Below are 19,000 nucleotides of genomic sequence, written 5' to 3'. Positions count from 1 at the left end.
TTGCTGGTAACTGAGACTTCAAATAACGGAGGCTGGATTAATATTATCCTTTCAGTAATTTCCTTTTTCTTGTGTACTGGTATTATCCTGTGAACTTATAGAAAGTTGTTTCCTACCTCCCTCTCATTCTCCTTCCTCATCCTGACTTCCATTTTAGCAGAGGCTACATTATAGTGCCCTGCTGCTTAGGATTTATGAAAGTATTTATCTCATCTCTTAAAAACATCCGCAGGAATCCATGAAATAACCAAATGGCTCTGGGGCATAACTGGAGCTGCAAACTTGTGAACCAAGGCAAGAAATTCAGTATAAAATTCTTTGACAACAGCATAAATACTACAGTTTCTTTCCCCAACTGCCCTGACAAAGGAAATGGGATATTGAGATTGCTACTCATAAACATAGTAGTTTAAAACTATAGATCTCTTGAAAAAGAAGAAATTTTCATGTGCACATTTTTTGCTCTCTAGGTAAAAATTAGCTCTGTACATGGAATACTTCCTAGCTATCAGGCCTATATCTCAACAAAAACATGCCATGAGCAGGAGTTGGTCTTCAGTATCCTTCCTTTTTCTTTTCATTATTCCACTCCTTTTTACATTATTTCTCCCAGTTTTCCCACCCTGTCTGGGAGGTAGGTCATCTTCATCTATAAAATCTTGTTATTGATAAAACTCCTTTCGAAACTTATCTGTCCAGTGGCCATTTTTACTTGAGGCCATAAACTTTTGCTCAATGACCATGCAAAAAATGGACTATGGTACATTAATGAAACAAATCATTTTCTCCTGACATTAAACCATAGGGAATGTCTGATTTCAAACATTTTTGACCTGTAAAACAGGCATTTTATATGGTTCAATAGATCTCATGGTGCCCTAGCTTGGGTACTGGAGCAAAATCAGAAGACCCTAGACCTTGACCTATCTCTGTGCTTCACTTTGGGATAATGTCCAGAAATTTATTTCATATATTTGAGCTTCAGTTTTTTCATCTGACATCTTGCTAAGTTTTTGAGGAGAACAAGTAAATACACATAATCATCATTTGCAAAGGGTAAAGTAGTGGAAGGAAGAAAGGAATAATTACTTATGACTATTTTACATAACATGTTAGCCTATTTAAAATATTGCTATATTTAGCATATTAATGTATTAAAATATATAAACCTCCGTAAGGAGTGGGACTACTGATGGGGAATTTGAATGACCTTAGAAATGCCTGTGATCCTACACTGTCAGCTTTATGTTATTGCTTACCTTTCTTTTTTTGGTTCCTTATGACTATAATATTTAAAAAACCAAAACCTTATGGGACTCTTATCATATGTGTCATATGAAATTTTAAATTTGCTATTTATATGACAGGGAAGAAAGGGAAGTAGAGTAAGTGGAATATATATCTCCAGCTTATAAGTAAATGCATTTTACATTCCTCAAGTGAAAAAATTAAAAATAAAAATCACTGATTAGAATATATATATATATATATATATAAAACCACTTAACTTTAATGTTGTACAAGTCTTTTTTTTTTTTTCTTTTTTTGGTAAAGAATTATAGAGTAGAAATGTGATGCATTCAAGGCAATTGCTCTTTGGGAGGAGATTCTAGTGAGAATTAAATTTTATACTGGAGTTTCTTGGCCTGATTTAGTCATTCATAGAGTTCAAATGGTCTAAAAGTGTCTCCTTCTTTCATATTTCATATGTCTTTCTTTCTTTTTTTTCAGAGACAGAGTCTCACTATGTTGCCCTGGGTAGAGTGCTGTAGCATCACAGCTCACAGCAACCTCCAACTCTGAGACTTAGGCAATTCTCTTGTCTCAGCCTCCTAAGAAGCTGGGACTACAGGTGCCTGCCACAACGCCCAGCTATTTTTTTTTGTTGCAGTTTGTCTGGGGCGGGGTTCAAACCCGCCACCTCCCCATATATGGGGCTGGCACCCTACTCACTGAGCCACCGGCACCGTTCTCATTTTCAATAGACTCTTTAGGGTATCCTTATCTCAGAAAAAGTTAAGAACCATTTAGATGACATTAATGTCTCAGCTTAAGAAAACAAATTAAAATACGTGTTTTTATGTACCCGTTGTTAATATTATCAATGCCTAGTAGCTTTTTTTTAATTTTGAAGCTGTGGAAAATTAACAATTTAAAAATTAAACAAAAATAAAACTTAAAAAAATTATTTTCTGGTTATTAGAATAAGTTTTTAAAAAATATGTCTTTAAGTTAGTTTATCCAATTTACCTATAATTATCCTATTTTCTTGCTCCCTAACTTCCCTTCTTTTTTTTCTTTCTTTTCTTGTTCTTTTAATTCTGGATGATGTGTTATGCCTCCTGGATTTACAGGATGGCCAAAAATACTGGTGATGATGTAGGTGGTGATGAAAACACATTCAACTTCAGCTGGAAGGTATTCACCAGCTGGACTACCTGATTGGCAATCCTGAAACAGCAGACAACAAATTCAGTTTTATCACCATGAACTTTAAAGGTAATGACATGAACTTTAAAAGCACATTATTTGTATTTCTAAGAACAAAATTGGAGGTTTCCTATATGGCCTAGTGAGTGCGTTATTTTGACAATTAGAAGAAAAATTAACTCATCATTTCTGCTTACTGGGATCAGGGCATGGTTCTGATTATGACTGGAAAATATCCAATGAGCTATAAAAGTACTATTAATCCTTAAGGACTTTTATTATTTAAATATGGTAATAAAATAATGTTCCTTGTTTGAAACAGGAGGCCATCAGTAATCAGAATCAGATATAGAAGAATGCTCACTAATTATTACAGGAATGAGTTGAGACAGTATTCAGACTGACTCTAAAACATTATTTTTTAGTTAAAAAATGTACTACAAGAAAATAATTTTTTGAACGAAGACCATCCTAGTATCAGAACAGTGAGAGTTTGTAAGAATTCTTCTTTCTGCTTTCTCTCATTTGCCATCACTTGTAGGCAATATTCACCTGGTCTATGAAATCCCAGGTTTAGTTTAAACTGTCATTCTTCACATTTTGATGTTTGCAAAAACTAATTCCTGTGTTCATGATACTTTTTGTAGCTAAGATAGTCCTCTTTGTTTTGTTTTGTTCTGTTTTGTTTTGTTTTGCCTGGGTATAGGAAGCTATAATAGAAAAAAGAGTGGCTCAAGTAGAAGAAAATGTCTACTTGATCAGATTCCTAGGGTTTCTCGCTAACTTCTTTGTGTTTCTAACACTTGGCAGAAGTGGATCCCTCATCTTTTGGTCTGTGAAGCAATCCCAGGAATTTGCATTGCAAGATTCTGACACCTTTGGGTGGTGGGAAAAAATGAAGTTCATTTCTTTATATGCATAGAACTTGACATTTGTTATTTTTTGGCTTCTGCTTCTATGATAAAATATTAAATAAGGCCACTCTTTACCTTTCCCCCCATCTTGTCTTACAGTTAAGCGATCTTAGAGTGCACATTTTCCACTCTATTCCAGTCTTATTTCTAAGTGTATACTATCTGTTTTTCATTTTATAACTTGATGAAAAGATAGAGTCAGAAGAGCTATTAGAAAACACAATCCAACCATCACAATTTATGGATGGGACTGATGACTCTCAAGAGATTGGGTGATATACTAATGTTCACAGAGTTAGGAGACATGTCAGGGTAAAACCTAAGAGTCTTGATTTCAAGTCCAAGACTCCTCCCATGACCCTACGTTACTTCCTTCCTAAATCCCACATCTGTCATTGAAAGATCCAATTGCTGACTGAATTCGTTGAAACAGACATGATACAACCCTTGGTCCCTGCATAGCTCTTACTGGAATAATTCACATGTCCTCCCTAACTTTGGACAATTTTAGGGTTCCCTCTGTTTTTCACTAGAAGCCTAACTGTGCATTTCCATCTCCTTCCCCTGACTTACTTTCTCTCCCTCGAAATGGCATTCAGATAAGAAAAAACAGCTCTTTGCCAGGAATTAAAATGTATTATTGTTGTTAATATGTGCCTTTAGTGTATCCACCCATTTTGTGGATCAGAGAAAGGAACTAGATATAGATATTTAGAAGCAAGGTATCATCCATCATGAGTTGTTGCTAGGACCTATTCCCTTTCATAAAGTGTTCTAGTATATAATGTGGCATCAGTTTGAACTCAAGCATTTTCAAAGTATGTGCAGATTTAGGCTGTAGGAAATACAGACTTCCCATACTGAAGCTTTTGCAGAACCCTACGGACTTAAACATTAAAATAAGTCCCTATAAGTATAGAATGTCCTAAAATATCTGGAAAAGCAAATAATATAATCTACATATCAAAAAGACTCCAAATAAAAACATTATAAGTACAGTAGAACCTCCATAGTCAACCACCTCCCTGTATTGGTCACCTCCTGAAGTTGATCTATCTTTCATAGACTAGTCATACACCACATGTACTCAGTGATAGAATGACCTCTATATATTGACCACCTCTGTAGGTTGTATCTTGACCACTTGGACTATGATACAAAATGTTAATTTACCCTCTATAACTTGACCATTTGAGCCCACTCTACACCAAAGTATAGGAGATGTGGGCTTTTTACCTTAGTTATTTTTTCTTTAGACTCTTTTTTCATGTTTGGTTATTACTACATGTTGTATTAGGCCTAACATCTTATAATTTATCATGTGTTGCAGAAGATTACTTCAGTGTGAAGGACTGGTCTGAACTGTAGGTAAATCCTACAATTTTGAAAAATTTTACAGTTCATCAAGACTTGATGGCCCGAAGGAAAGAACTCAGAGAGCTAACAATGAAGGAAAAGATTGATCTACATTTTCTGGAAAGTAGCATCCAAAGAAAGATGGCAGACATTTTGGTGTTAGCAAGACCACAGTTAGCAACATCTGAAAATATAAACAAACTTGGACTCATTTTCAAGGTGATGCCTGACAGGAGCCTTGTTGTGAAATGTGACAACTGTAAGAGTAGAAAACTTTCCAAAGAACTTTTCACAGTTCTGCTTTGTGGTAGCTCAATTGGAGAGAAATTAAAGCCCCTACTGACTGGTAAATCCACAAAGCCACATGCATTCAAGAATCTGAAGCCCAAAGACTTCCCTTTTACTTAGAGATCAAACAAATGCATGTGAATGACTGGTACCTTATTGGAGTAGTGGACAAGCAGTATTGATTGAGAAATAAAGAAGAAACTGTCTATTCTACTGACAGTAGACAATTGTCCTGGCCACCTGCTAATGAATTATGTCACAAGCATGACACTGAAATTTCTGCCTCAAAACATGACCTCAAAAGTCCAACGTCTTGACCAAAATAATCATCAAAATGTTTAAAATGAGCTACCAAGCCCAGCTCCTGCAGTGGGTCATTACTAAAACACATATCTGTAGTCCCTCTGTGAAAGCAACTTCCTCTGCATTGGTTACCACTCTGGATTCTGTCCTCTGGATCAGTTCTGATGCCCAGTGCCTGGGTGTTTTTTGAGGCTGGCCTGCCCTCTGGTGAAGGGCTAAAGTCAGGGAAGTCCTGACCTGCAGTTTTTTTGGACTTAGGTGCTTGTCAGAGCTGCCTTGGGAGGGCTCAAGTGAGCAAGTGAACTTGAATGCTGCCTGGCTGCTGGGATTGAACCATTAGGTGGGATGAAACGCTCAGTGGTTCAGCTGCTAGCAGGGTGCCATTGTGAGAGGGTGACAGCATTTTTGTAGCCTCATATTAACCTGAAATAAATAAATAAGCACTCTTTTTTTTTTTTTTTTTTTTTTTTTGAGACAGAGCCTCAAGCTGTCACCCTGGGTAGAGGGCCGTGGCATTACAGCTCACAGCAACCTCCAACTCCTGGGCTCAAGCGAGTCTCCTGCCTCTGCCTCCCAAGTAGCTGGGACCACAGGCGCCCGCCACAACGCCCGGCTATTTTTTGCTTGCAGCCGTCATTGTTGTTTGGCGGGTCCGGGCTGGGGATTCGAACCCGCCACCTTAGGTGTACGTGGCTGGCGCCTTAGCTGGTTGAGCTATAGGCGCTGAGCCAATAAGCACTCTTTATATGAACTTCTTTCACATTCATTTCAACCCCTGAGTCCTTGGGGACAATTAAAATAATAATGAGAATTCATGAAGAACATTATAAATTTGATGAAAACAAATTACATTTATCTAACATAAAATTGCACAAAATCTGCCAAATTCTCATTAATACATTGGGCTGAAACTATACCATGCTGATTTTATCTTGTATCATGCTGAGTTTGGATTCCATTGCTTATGCTTATAGAATATTCTTTAAAAAATGACACAAACATATTAACAACTATTTTTTACATATAGCCTGATAGTTATAGTCATTCAAAATATGGAGCCTTAGAGGAAAATAGGAAATGTTAGTGGTGACAAGCTGAGTTAAATTGGGAAAGACAGTCACCAGAGTTTCTTAAAATCTTCCCCCCATTGTAAAATTAGTACATGTTTAGATTCTTTTCCTTGACTTAATTTAGCCTAACAATATAATCATAAGGGCACAGAACAGCCAAGACATAAAATAAAAACCATGTTGCCTTCTGTTCATGTTTCTGTTCTCTCTGTCCTCTTTCTCTTTCCTTCCTTCTCCCTCTCTTTTCTTTCTCTCTCTCATTCTCTTGCATTGCTCTCTTGCCTTTGGCTTTATAGATCAATCTTTCATTTTTAAATCTTCTCTACTTTGGATTCTATAACATTACATTATGTGTTTTTGATTTTTCTGAATTTCTTCTGTTTTCTTTAATAAAACCTATCCTTTTCTTTTTTCCTAAAAGTTTGCATTCCCCAAGATTCAGTATTTAGTCCTGAGTCCATCTCAGGGAGTTCAACAACTTTCACTGATTGAACTAGCCCATATGCTGATGATTATAAAATTAGTATTTGCAATTTGGATCTCATCTTCAGGCAAATCATTTTCTATTTCCCTTAGAAGTCTTGTGAAGTGCATTGCCATATTAGAATCAGCTCCTGTGTAGAATGATATGTGTTCTCTGGGTAGACAGTGGTGCAAATTGTGTTCCTCACTATCCTGGGAAGCAGACTACCACTACTGGCACATACACAAGCTCCTACATGTGTATATGTTGAGAATATGAGGTGAATATTGTATTTGTTGTTTTATTCAGCTCTAACACTAAAAATGCATGAAATAATACTTCTAACATTATAATAAATTAAAGAAACCTAGCTGAGAATCTCTCAAAGTTCTGAAGGAAAACAATAATACTTTCTAAACACCTTTAACATAGTTCCTTCCTGGGTCTCCTTGTAGGTGAACATACTGATGGCCCTCCTGGAGATGTTCTGCCCAACACTGTTTAACTTATTTGCTGAGCTGGAAGATTAGCATCCCCTCATTGCTTTGAAATGGCTATTGGGATACATTTTTGCTCTTGTCTTAGGCAACTTGCATGTATTCATTCTTGGCTTGATGGATAAGATTAGCAAGGCAAGCCATTGTTTGGATTGTTCTTGGGGCCAGTTAAATTCCCAGTTTCAAGATTGTCAAAAGTGCCTTTGAAAACTATGTTGTTTCCATCTCTTTGCTATAGGTAAAATGCCTATATGCCTCTGGCCAAAAAAGCTGTTTGAGAGAGAGCAGTGAAAAGACTTTGTGCAAGCATGTTTGTAAGAAACTGAGGCAGAATCCCATGTGGCCAGGTTAGTTGCAGGCCTAACATGACCAAGGCTTTGGCTGGAATAGCATTTCCAGACTGCGCTAAGGAATTAAGGTTGACTTTATAAGGCCTATGATAAAGGCCTTTGGAAAACTGGCCAGATACCCATCAGTAACCTTTCCTGATCTGTGGTAAGTGACCAAGGTCACTTGCTGATGGGTCTGGGAACGGAAATGTGCTAGGGGACCTCAAGAGAAGAGGAATTTACCCAATGCATACAGGTATCTAATGGCACAGATGAAACCTGGGCTCATGAAAGGCTTTTGAGAAGTCCAGCCTGAGAATTTCTTATAAAAGTCTCCAGCAAAAAAACCCCTGACTTAAGGCCTACATGGGAGCAGAGGTTTGCACACAAATTTCTGTATGCCTAAGAAGTTTCTCTATGCTTTGCTTAAAGATTCAAAGTAACTGCCTCCAAATGTCATGGTTAGTAGAACAGACATTCAAATGGTCTCTTTCCACTGTAGCCTCAGGCTTCATCAGATAAAAACAAAGAGAGTAATAATTGAAAACATGTTCTTCATTAAGTTATGTTAAACCAGGTTATGTTGAAAGGATTATACTTAAAGATATATGTTGGGTGGATTATCAGATTACCAGGGAGGAGCTACTTACAAGGCAGGTGGTCATAAGATGTTTAAATGGATTAATGAGGTCATTGCTGTATAGTGCACATGCACAAGATTGCCTATATAAACCACCAGCAAATAAAGAAGGCTTGCCATTTTGCCTGAGTGAGCAGATGGTCACCTTTATTTAAAACACAATTTCAATAAGTATGCTTATTCTTTGCCACATCACTTTTCCATGAGACCCTTCAACAACACTTTGCTTTTTAGATTAAAGAGGAAAAGCTAGTAAAGGCCAGTATCCCTGTGGCTAGCCAACCAACATGATCAAGGTCTACAATACATCACTCTCTGGAAATAGAGCTGGGCCCCCTTTCTTTTTCACCTTGCAGATGTGCCTTGAGGAAACAACAATGGGAGAGGTAATGCTACCATCAAATTATATAGAAATTAGTAAATTCAAAAAACAGCACAGTCAATATCTCTCCCAAAGGAGTGGCTTTTTGTATTGCTTATTAACAGAAATAGGAAAGATTTATTAAATATTTACTGAATGGTGCCTCCAAATTTCATATATATTACTGCATGCAGTGCTTACATACCTCCCTTGAGGTAATACTATTATTTTTATATCCCTTTTTCATCTGCATATATAAGAAGGATAGTTTCAAATGATATGGGGTTTACTATCTATTTGTATCTATTACTATCTATTTACTATCTATTTGTATAGTAAAGCATCCATATTTAAATACAGGCCCAAGCAAATATTTAAATGATACTCTAGTGTTACTAGTTTGCTATACAACAAAACAGAAATAAATTTTGTGAGGAGCACACCATAATGCTAATTTTAATTATGTCAATTTTTGTCAAATTATTTTCCCTTAAGGGTTAAAGGAAATACTATTTTAAGATATTTTCATTCTTGATGATTTTGTAAAGGACCACAGTCCAAGACTAAGTGATATTTTACCAGAGTAAAGAAATAATGTTTCATGTGGGTTTCCATCCAATAAGGGAAATCAAGCTAAACAAAAAGCACAAAAAAACTACTTTAAGTCTCTTATTGATGTAAGAATTTAATTTTCATTTTGAAGAGCTTATCATTTTATTTCCTTAGAATTGACATCCCTAACATGCATTTCATAAGCTGATTGGCACTTGAGTTTATCACTGAAAACAGAGAATTTTAAATATATCATAGTGCTTCTGTGTTAGACAGCAGTTTCGTTTCAGGAGTAATGTAGTCCTTGTGAAATTATTTGAATAATTTTTAGAGTACTTCTTTTGTGTAAGATGAGAGAAAAATTGAAGTTAAGATTAGTCCTATAAAACTCATATAATTTAAACAAAGTTTCTTTTTTTTTTTTTTTTTTTTTTGAGACAGAGCCTCAAGTTGTCACCCTGGGTAGAGTTCCATAGCATCACAGCTCATAGCAACCTCCAACTCCTGGGCTTAAGCGATGCTCTGGCCTCAGCCTCCCAAGTAGTTAGGACTACAGGTACTCACCACAACATCTGGCTATTTTTTGGTTGTAGTTGTCATGGTTGTTTGGCAGGCCTGGGCTGGATTCCAACCCACCAGCTCTGGTGTATGTGTCTGGTGCCTTAGCTACTTGAGCTACAGGTTCCAAGCCTAAACAAACATTTATATCATTATATATCTTTAGCCTCAATCAGATTTTCAACAAACTTAAGGCCATCAACTATGATTTCAATTGTGGAAGAAAAAATAAGGTAAATTTATATAATTAGACAAAAGGTAAATTCATATAATTAGACATATATCATCAAAGACTTATACAAAAAAGTGCTATAATTATTTTATTGTACTTTATTTGTTAAACTTTCAGTGATCAGATTAAATCATCTACTCTTGCTTTGTGTTAGTTTTGATTTGCAGATATGCAAATTTCATATGTGTTTATAGCAATATGTTATGTATGACAAAATAAATGAAATGAGATGGAATAAAAGTTGTTTGTACTTAGTAGAGAGGGGCTTGTGATTTAGAGTGTAGCAGGCAGAATAATGGACCTCTGAAATTGCCCATGTCCTAATCTCTGTAACTATGAATATGTTTCATTATATGACAAAGCAAACTCTGTAATTGGGATTAAGTTAAAGATCCTGGGTTAGAAAAATTATCATGGATTATTTGAGTGGATGTAATGAAATTACAAGTCATTATAAGTGAAAGACAGAAAGACCAAAGTCAGAAATCTGAGAAAAGAAAACTAAACCAGAGGTTGGATAGACGTGCTTTATAGATGGAGAAGGAGGCCAAGACCCAAAGGATGTAAGTAGCCTCTGGAAGATGGAAAAAGCAGGAAACAGATTCTCCCCCCATGTTGGCGCTTTGACTTCATACTTCTTACTTCCAGAACTATAAGAAAATTAATTTGTGTTGTTTTAAACCACTAAATTTGTGGTAATTTGTTACAATAGCAATAGGAAATGAGCACACAATGGTTCACAGGTTTTCATGTCTCAAAGTTCCTTGAAGCGAATAAGGTCACATGACTCAACATGGGTCTGTTTTATCACATCTAAGCTTCTCCCTGAATCTAGAGCATAATATTCAAGAAAAGAAACAAAAATAGAAAGGACAGTTATTACAAACTCAAAGACGTGACACGTTCCCTTCTGTAAATCCTAGAAGGCAGGTATGAGAGCTAAGACAATTAACAGGCAAACCCCTAGCGGACAGAGTTAATAGAATTAGCTATAAAGAATAAGACACACGTGGTATCTTCTGGGGAACAGGGGTGGATTAACTGGACATAAAGGCCAAAATGCCAGTGCAATCAAGGAGAAGATTAACATTTCAGATGCAGAAGATTTTGAAATATTCCCACACATACTGACTTAAAATAATAAAGGCAATACCACTCACTGGGTCTTCCTCATGAAGCCCCTGGACTTGCAGCCTGTCTTGTCCTTTACTGTTGTTTCTCCTGCCTGTAGGGATTCTTCTGGCTTCATCATCTTTCCTTGCTGCCATTCACACTGGGATTTCCTTCTCTTTCACCTTTCCTTCTCCAGAGGAGCATGAAGCCCTGTGGGAAGGTCTGCAGGAGCTGCCTGGAGAAGGGTTTGGGCTCCGACTGGAATGTTGATGAGGCAGGTGGAATCCCTGGGAACACATAAAGCATACAGGATGGATCTCTGAGTGCTGGCAGGTCTGGCTTCTGAGAGATCAGTATCTATATCCATGTATCTGGAAAATTCCTATCCTTTAATTACTGAAAATATGACTCCAGAATAAATAGTAAGGGCAGCTTCTATGCAGTTAATACTGTAGGTGCACCCTAAAGCCTCATTCATTGTTGTGAGAACATTCCAGATGTTTCTGCTCTGCTCCATGGATGCCCTCTGCTTTGATTCTCCTCAAGGATCCTGTGGGACTCAAGGACCTCTCACTTTCGAACATAAGATAATTTGAAATTGACTCAGCTATGGTGGTGCACACCTGTGTTCCTGGCTATTGAGAAGGCTGAGGTCAGAGGATCCCTTGAGCCATGAGCTCAAGGTTCCAAAGAACTATGATGGTGCTGCTGCCCTCCAGCCTGGGGGCACAGAGCAAGACTTTAAAAAAAAAAAAAAGAGAAAAGATTTTTGACTACTTCTTTACCTCTCACAGATTCCCAAGTGGTCATTCAGTCTCTCCTCCACCGGCACTTGATAGGCAGACAGCAAGCAGAGCCCTTCCTGGGGGTAGCTATTGATGCCAGATACTGAGCTCTGCATTTGGGGGAAGGAGAGAAATAAAAAGCTGGAAATAGTCACCACTTTGGCTAAAATATATTTAATATTTCTCATATGCCAGGCGTTACCATTTTTAAGTTACTTCTGAGATATGTTATATTATATTACTATTTCATCAACAAGGAGACTGAGAGGCAATTTGTTCCAGACCTCCCAGCAGTCAGTGACAGGAGCCCAATCCAAGCCTAATAGTCTGCTTATAGTTGTATCCTTATTCCCAGTGCTGAATTGTCCCCTAGAAACATGATCAGTGTCAGTGCACACTCTGCCCACTCCTGCCCGGGAACACTGCAGTCTGTGGACTTTCTTGATGCTCCTTGCCTGACATTTTCCCTTTAACCACCAATGACTGATTCCATTAGGTTTACTCATCACAGCTGCCCAGACATTTTGACCAGGTGTTACAAGTGCAAAAGTTTTAGGCGTGGTGATCAACAAGAGGCTGTTTTCCAGGACCTGATGTCCAGCTAAGCACACTAGGAATTGGCCTTGGATAATATCCCTGACATGGGCTAAGTCAACATTTTTGAATTCCCTTTCCTCTAAATTGTATTTCTCCTATGGTCTGTGAATAAACATTTTTTAAATTTTAATTTTTTAAATCCTCTTCAGGCATCTTATGTGAAAGGTCACATAACTTTCTATACTTGGGAAAGAATAAGATTTCAACCACTGGTATGAGGTTGATTAGGAAGAGGAAGGGAACTTACCCACCACTGTGAAGAGTTTTCTCACCTATGAAAGTCTTCCATACCTGGCAGTAAAAATGTAAAAATATGTCTCCTCCCTCCCCCCAGCCTACCTCTAAGTGGTTAGAATCTGAACTCGACATGACCTGGGGAAAGGGAAGGAGAACACAAGTGGAACAGAGAAAAACTTATGCTCAGAAGTAACCACATATTTATTCCATGTATCTTGAGGGCACACCACGTGGCAGGCATTGTGCTAGACACGGCAGATATAAAGGGGAACAAATAAAGGCCAAAACTGGAAATTCACAGTGGCACCTAGGATAGCAAGGATGAAATTTATGGACTCCGAGAACATTTTATAGGGAGCTTGCCCTTGTCAGGGAAGTGAAGGAAGTTTTGCTAAATTAGCAATGCCATAAGGACGCATATTAATTGCATAAACTGAGTCAAGAAAGAAATGAAGTAAGAATGATGGAGCAGAGCAAAGACCATGTGCAAAAACACTATGGACTGAAGGAGGGTGGAGTTTGAAGGTCTGGAAAAAGGCCATTGGAAGTGGAGTAGAGAGGACATAAGGGAAGAGCAACGCAAGAAGGAGACAGGGAGCTGGATGAGTCGGACAGCATGCAGCCCCTACAGACAGCGTCTGGGCTGGTTGTGAGCATATCCCACCTTTACCCCGCCCTCCTCTGCTGTCACCACGTAGAGTGTTAATACTTACAGAGCCACCTTAGACTGGCAGGAAATGGGAGCTGGTGGATAAATGTGTCTCTGTTCTGTCTCCAGAGTGGACAATCCTGAGGCTTATTTTGTATGTCTACGAAGTGGGTTCCCAGAGGTACTGACACCTGCCTGTCCCAGTGGTGACAGCTTCTACCCTACCTTGGGGGAAAGGCTTTCTCTCCATTGCTGCTTCATTCTTCCCACTCCCCACTCCTGTTCTTTAAGATCACTTCCCCAAAGGTGCTAGGGCTTACCAGCCCTTGTCACAGGCACTGTTTTTGGTGGGAGCTAAAACTAAAACTGTCGGCTGGGCTCCCATAGCACAAGGGTTATGGAACCAGCCACATACACTGAGGCTGGTGGCTTTGAACCCAGCCTGGGCCAGCTAAATGACAACTGCCACAAAAAAAAAAATCTAGGCATTGTTGAAAGCACCTGTAGTCCCCGCTACTTGGGAGGCTGAAACAAAAGAAATTGCTAAAGCCCAAGAGTTTGAGGTTGCCGTGAGCTGTGATGCTATAGCACTCTACTGAGAGTGACACAGTGAGACTCTGTCTCAAAAATAAATAAATAAATACTAAAACTGTGTCTTATATTTTTAACTTTCAGTGTTTTCCTTTGTTTTTATCATATTAATTTTATAGCTAATGTATAGTTATGGTAGATGATATATACTTCCTAAGTATAATAGTAACAATTATTTTTGAAATAAACCTTATTAACATTCAAAGAAATAGCAAGTGATATTTCAGCTAGTACTTGGACACAGTAAGAATCATGAAGGTGGTGGGTGGCTGCCTGGGCTTTAGGAGGCACTGCTCTGAGGTACGAGCCTGGAACTCAACCTAACTAATGACTCCAAGTCAATCAATGGCCCTTTACCCTGAAAGGAAATTCTTCCTCGCCTGTTATTTTAGTGGGGCAAATACCTGTTGGAAATAAAACAAAGACTTCTCATAATGTGGCAGAGCACTCTGTTTTTCTGGCAAAATAAACCTTGTTAGATGTTTAATGTCTTTATCCTTAGGGCACAAATTATTGAGAAGGAATAGATAGGGAAGAACAGACGGGAACTAGAATGTGAAAAATTTATAATTGATGTCTAGTCTCATTTATTGCCTGCTGTCATGTGAGTTCCATGAGAAATAGTGAACCTCATCTCTAAAGCATAGCACCCAGAATTTGCACATAAATTCAAGGCCATATCACTATGGACATCAGTTTCTAATTTTCTAGACCTTTCCTTGGTGTATATGTAAATATTTGGAAAATACATCCATAATACATGTAAAAATAAATATGAACATAGAATGTTTGCTAACAAATGAGTTCATACCACATGTAGCATTTAGTAAATATTTTACATAAAAGCATAGCATTTTAGCCCTTTTTAAGTAATTTTGTTGAGATATAAATCACATACCATAAAGTTCGCTAATTTACCATTATACAATTCAATGGTTTCTAGTACATTCACACAGCTGTGCATCTATCACAACTATAGAATTTTGTGTTAAGGGCTTACAATATTCCACTGTGTGTACACTCATTTTGTTTTATTTAATTCATCTTTTCCTTAGCATATTTGAATTTATTTCAATTTTTGTTTGAAAGAAGCAATACTTTCTAGCTGTATATACATTTGTGTACTTTTATGAATATTGCTATAATTTCTAAAGGTGAATTGTCTTGATCAAATTCCAAACACTTTAAAATATGATAGATCTCAACAAATTTTTCCCAAAACTGTGCCAGTTGAACTTCCCCATCACTTTCTGCCAGTGCCTTGTCACTGCACCCTCACCAACATGGAAAAGTAAGAATTTCAAATCAATTTATCATTCTCTGAGGTAACAACTCATTGTTTTAATTTGCATTTTGATAATGTGGGATGTTAACTATTTGTCAATGTTATAGTAAACACTTGTCTTTTGTGAATTTTTTGTGACTTTTGCTAATTTTTTTCTTTATTGGATTTCTCATCTATTTTCATACTGATTTATAAAAGTTTTTAATGTGTTGGGAGTACTAACTCTTATATATGTTACAAATGCTTTTACTGAGTTTGCCTTTTACGTTGTAAATAGGGTCATTTGCCATCTAACAGTTTTAAACTTTTGTGTGGTCAATATCTTTCCATCTGTTTTTGATTCTTATGTCATAATTATAGGTTTCTCCGTAAAAAGAACTTTGATACAATGAAAATTAATTACTTTTACTAGTAAAATAGGGATGATACATTTTTCGTTTGCTAAATATGGCTAGTCTTTTTTTCTTTTACCATTAATTTCAGTCTTCGAGCCAATAACTTTTGAGAAGCATGACAACTTTGATGCCAACCCTAAGCCTATTAGAAAATAGAACAGTTTTAACAGGTATTGTCTCAATAAGAATTCGTGTGGCTGACAGTCTCTCGTGTTCCTACCACCTACATCACAATCCTCATGGGGACTATCTTGGCATGTTTTGTGAGGTTTTGCAATTACTGCTGGTTCTGCGATTTGGAATATGGAAATGTAAGTATGATATTAATTTTTGTCTTTTCAGACCTCTTCTTTGTGAATCATCATTTACACACCCAATTACATAGAAGATGGAGGTACCACAGAGTCCTGTGGGGGGATCACCTTTTTGGATGTTAGTATGGGAAGACCAGTGAATATGGTGATAATGTAGAGGAAAGTGGACTTGAGAATCATGTTTTACAATATTCTAGTGAAATTAGCACAGGATAGCTAATGCAATGGGTCCAACCTGTTAGTTAAAATATTGAACTCGGTAAATAATCTTGGCCCATAGTCAGTCAGCATGTCAGCATGTCGCTCCCCGACCCTGTGCTTCTGGAAAGAAGCAGGGCAAGGTGGCTAGTATCAAGTGCATATTCTATCAATTTTTGAGCAATTCTTCAAGCTCCTGGATAATGATCAAGTGCCAGCGAGCATGCAGAATACTTGGAGAGGAGGGTGGATAAAATGATTCCATACATGTGATATTTACTTCATGAAGCTCACAGTCTAATAAGAGGTCAACAAAAGGTCGGGTGCATGCAGGCAGCTGCACAAACTTCATAGAAGGGCCTGTTTGCTGACGGGTGGTGGTGGAGCTGAATTCTGGCAGTGGTGGTTTCTTTTCCCGAAACAAGGGTGCAGGTTTCTGGGGTCCCCACTGGTGCTGGCTGTCAGCAACTTCCCCTCTGCAGCACCCAGGTCCAGCTGCAGAGTCTGAAGACAGCAGCGGTGCACATCCCTCTGTGGCACATTGGGGGCTTTCCACTGTCCTTCTTTTGCAAATGAAATTGATTCCACTCATCCCAAGAAATAAGACTTGGTGGTTGATAGTACTCATTTGCTTAAAATCTTCTAGTGGCTTTTTTCATTCTTCTTAGAATGAATTCCAAATCCTTTCCTTGGCCTTCGATGCCCTATATGACCTGCTTCTTTTTCTTCTCTCTCAGCTCCTTTGCTACCACTTGTGCTCTTGCTGTGTAAAATCCACAAACACAGGCTTCTCTTTATGCTCAAACACAAGATGGTTTCTGCATCTGCACTAGCTGTTTCTCCCTCAAGAGGGGATACTGCCCTTGAACTTGGCATAGCAGATTCCTTCTTGCCATTAAGGACTGAGACAATGTGTCACTGCCTTTGAGCTCTTCTCTGACCATCCGATCTACAGTAGCTCACGAGGCACCCTCCATTTCAACACATTGTTTATTTTCCTCATGAGATGTGCAATTCTTTGTCATTTTCTTTTTAAAAGGTGATTATGATCTGTCTCCCTCCATTAGAATGCAAGGGCTCTATGAAAATGGAGCTTGACCTCTGTTATTGAACTGCAGTAGGCATGTGGCAGGTGTGACAAGATGAACCTTGCATTCTAGCTCTGTCAAAGCAGCACTATCTATCTCCTGTGCCCGGGAGTCATCTCTGGCTTAGTGCTCTTGAGCCAGTGATGTTTCTCTCCTCATTAGGGAAAGAACATCCTTTATGCCCCTCCTCCCCTGGCGCCATGTCCATTAGTCTCTGGACATTCAGGACTGTTTTCAAGATTCCAGGATAGATCCTCAGTCTGGCCCTCCGACACGGAGATGGTACCTTTCATGAGGTCATCTCGGTCACTCTCATTGCAGCTACCTTCCCGATTGAGCCGGAAGCAGGCAGGTAATGCTCTGCGGTGAACAACAGTGAGGTAATGCCCCCATCCGGGACACTGCTAGGCTCTTTCCCAGTCCCCGCTATGAGGTATTGGGCTGGCTTGGTTTCATTTCTATTTTCCCTGCCTGATTCAGCTCCTCTGAGGCAGACATAAAAATGGCCATTTCTTTCTGAGGCCACTGCTTGGCTTTTGCTTCCCTTTTATGCCTCGCAGCTTTCTTCTTAAGTGGTAGAAAATTTGCCTGCAAATATGAAGTCAGCGTAACATGGTCTGGATGCATAAAAGCAGTAATTAAGTGACTGTAATTTATTATTTATTAGGTGAGCACAAAGTACAGGAAAAAGACAAGTTCCTGTTTTAGGTCATAGAAAAAGAATTTTCTCCCATGTCACCTTTGGAAGGCTCTTTGGAAAAAAGCTCAGAATCAAAACAAGTTTTAAAACCAGAATGTTGGATGATGGATCTTTGATGTGGTCCTATTATCACTGACCCACCACGTGGGTAGGTGACCCAGCTGAGTGCCCACTAGGTGAGAACTATCAGCAGCAAGCTCTGTGCCAGGGGATAAGGGAACACAGAGACTAGGCCGTAACCTACAGAGGAGTTGTGGCCTGCACATGAGGCCTGCAGGCTGGATTCAGCTAAGGGATATTTTTTGGTTCAGTCTGCCCAGTGTTGTTGCTGCTTGTTTTTGTTTTTTTATGAGCTATATTTAAACAAAGGGAGTTTTGTGGGGTTTTTTGTTTTGGGGTTTTTTTTTTGTTTTTGGTGAATTTCTTGCTTTCTTTGACATATTGGTAGGCCTGACAATACTGGACCCACATTTCTCCAGGAAGAAACTGGCAGGAGTTGAGAAACTACTGGCCCTTGCAGTCAGGATATTCATTCTCTAGAATATTCATTACACTCTTCACTGCTCTTTTTTCTGGCAAGGTTGTAATATCAATAAGGGCAAAAAAGACACAAACCATAGAAGAAGCCAATTGCTAGGGGACTTGAGGGAGAGAAAGATGAGAAGAGAAGGGGGAGGGAGAGAGAAGAGATGGGGGAGGGAGAAGGAAGGGGCAGAGACGTGCTCCAGTAGAAATGTAGACATTACGGAGGGGAAAGCATTTGAATGGGATTTAAAGTTGATTAGGATTTCAAGAGATGGAAGGAGTTCCTGGTTGAGGGACAGTTGTAAGACATGGTCCCAAAGCTAAAAAACATGGCCCTGTGGGGGTAGATGCAGAACATTAAAACGAGGTGTTTGGGAGCACAGAGTGCTGACAAGTTGATTCTCTGCTATTGTCTTGGACTGGCTAACTGACAATATGGGCATAGAAAGTATCTGTCATGACGGGAAGGAGAACCTGAGAAGGGCAGAGAAGGTACTTGAGAATTCTATCAGAACTGAGAGAGAAATCTG

The 19,000-nt window shown here is 38.6% G+C and overlaps 1 pseudogene; it reads left to right on the top strand.

Moving 5' to 3' along the window:
* The first annotated feature begins 2,355 nt into the window (after nucleotides 1-2,355).
* LOC100940775 overlaps nucleotides 2,356-19,000 on the top strand; it is a 49,633-nt pseudogene continuing 32,988 nt past the window's right edge.

This window comes from Otolemur garnettii, unplaced genomic scaffold, assembly GCF_000181295.1.
Source record: "Otolemur garnettii isolate 467f Iridium unplaced genomic scaffold, OtoGar3 scaffold00006, whole genome shotgun sequence".
Taxonomy (NCBI): domain Eukaryota; kingdom Metazoa; phylum Chordata; class Mammalia; order Primates; family Galagidae; genus Otolemur; species Otolemur garnettii.
This window is presented reverse-complemented; position numbering and strand designations above follow the sequence as displayed.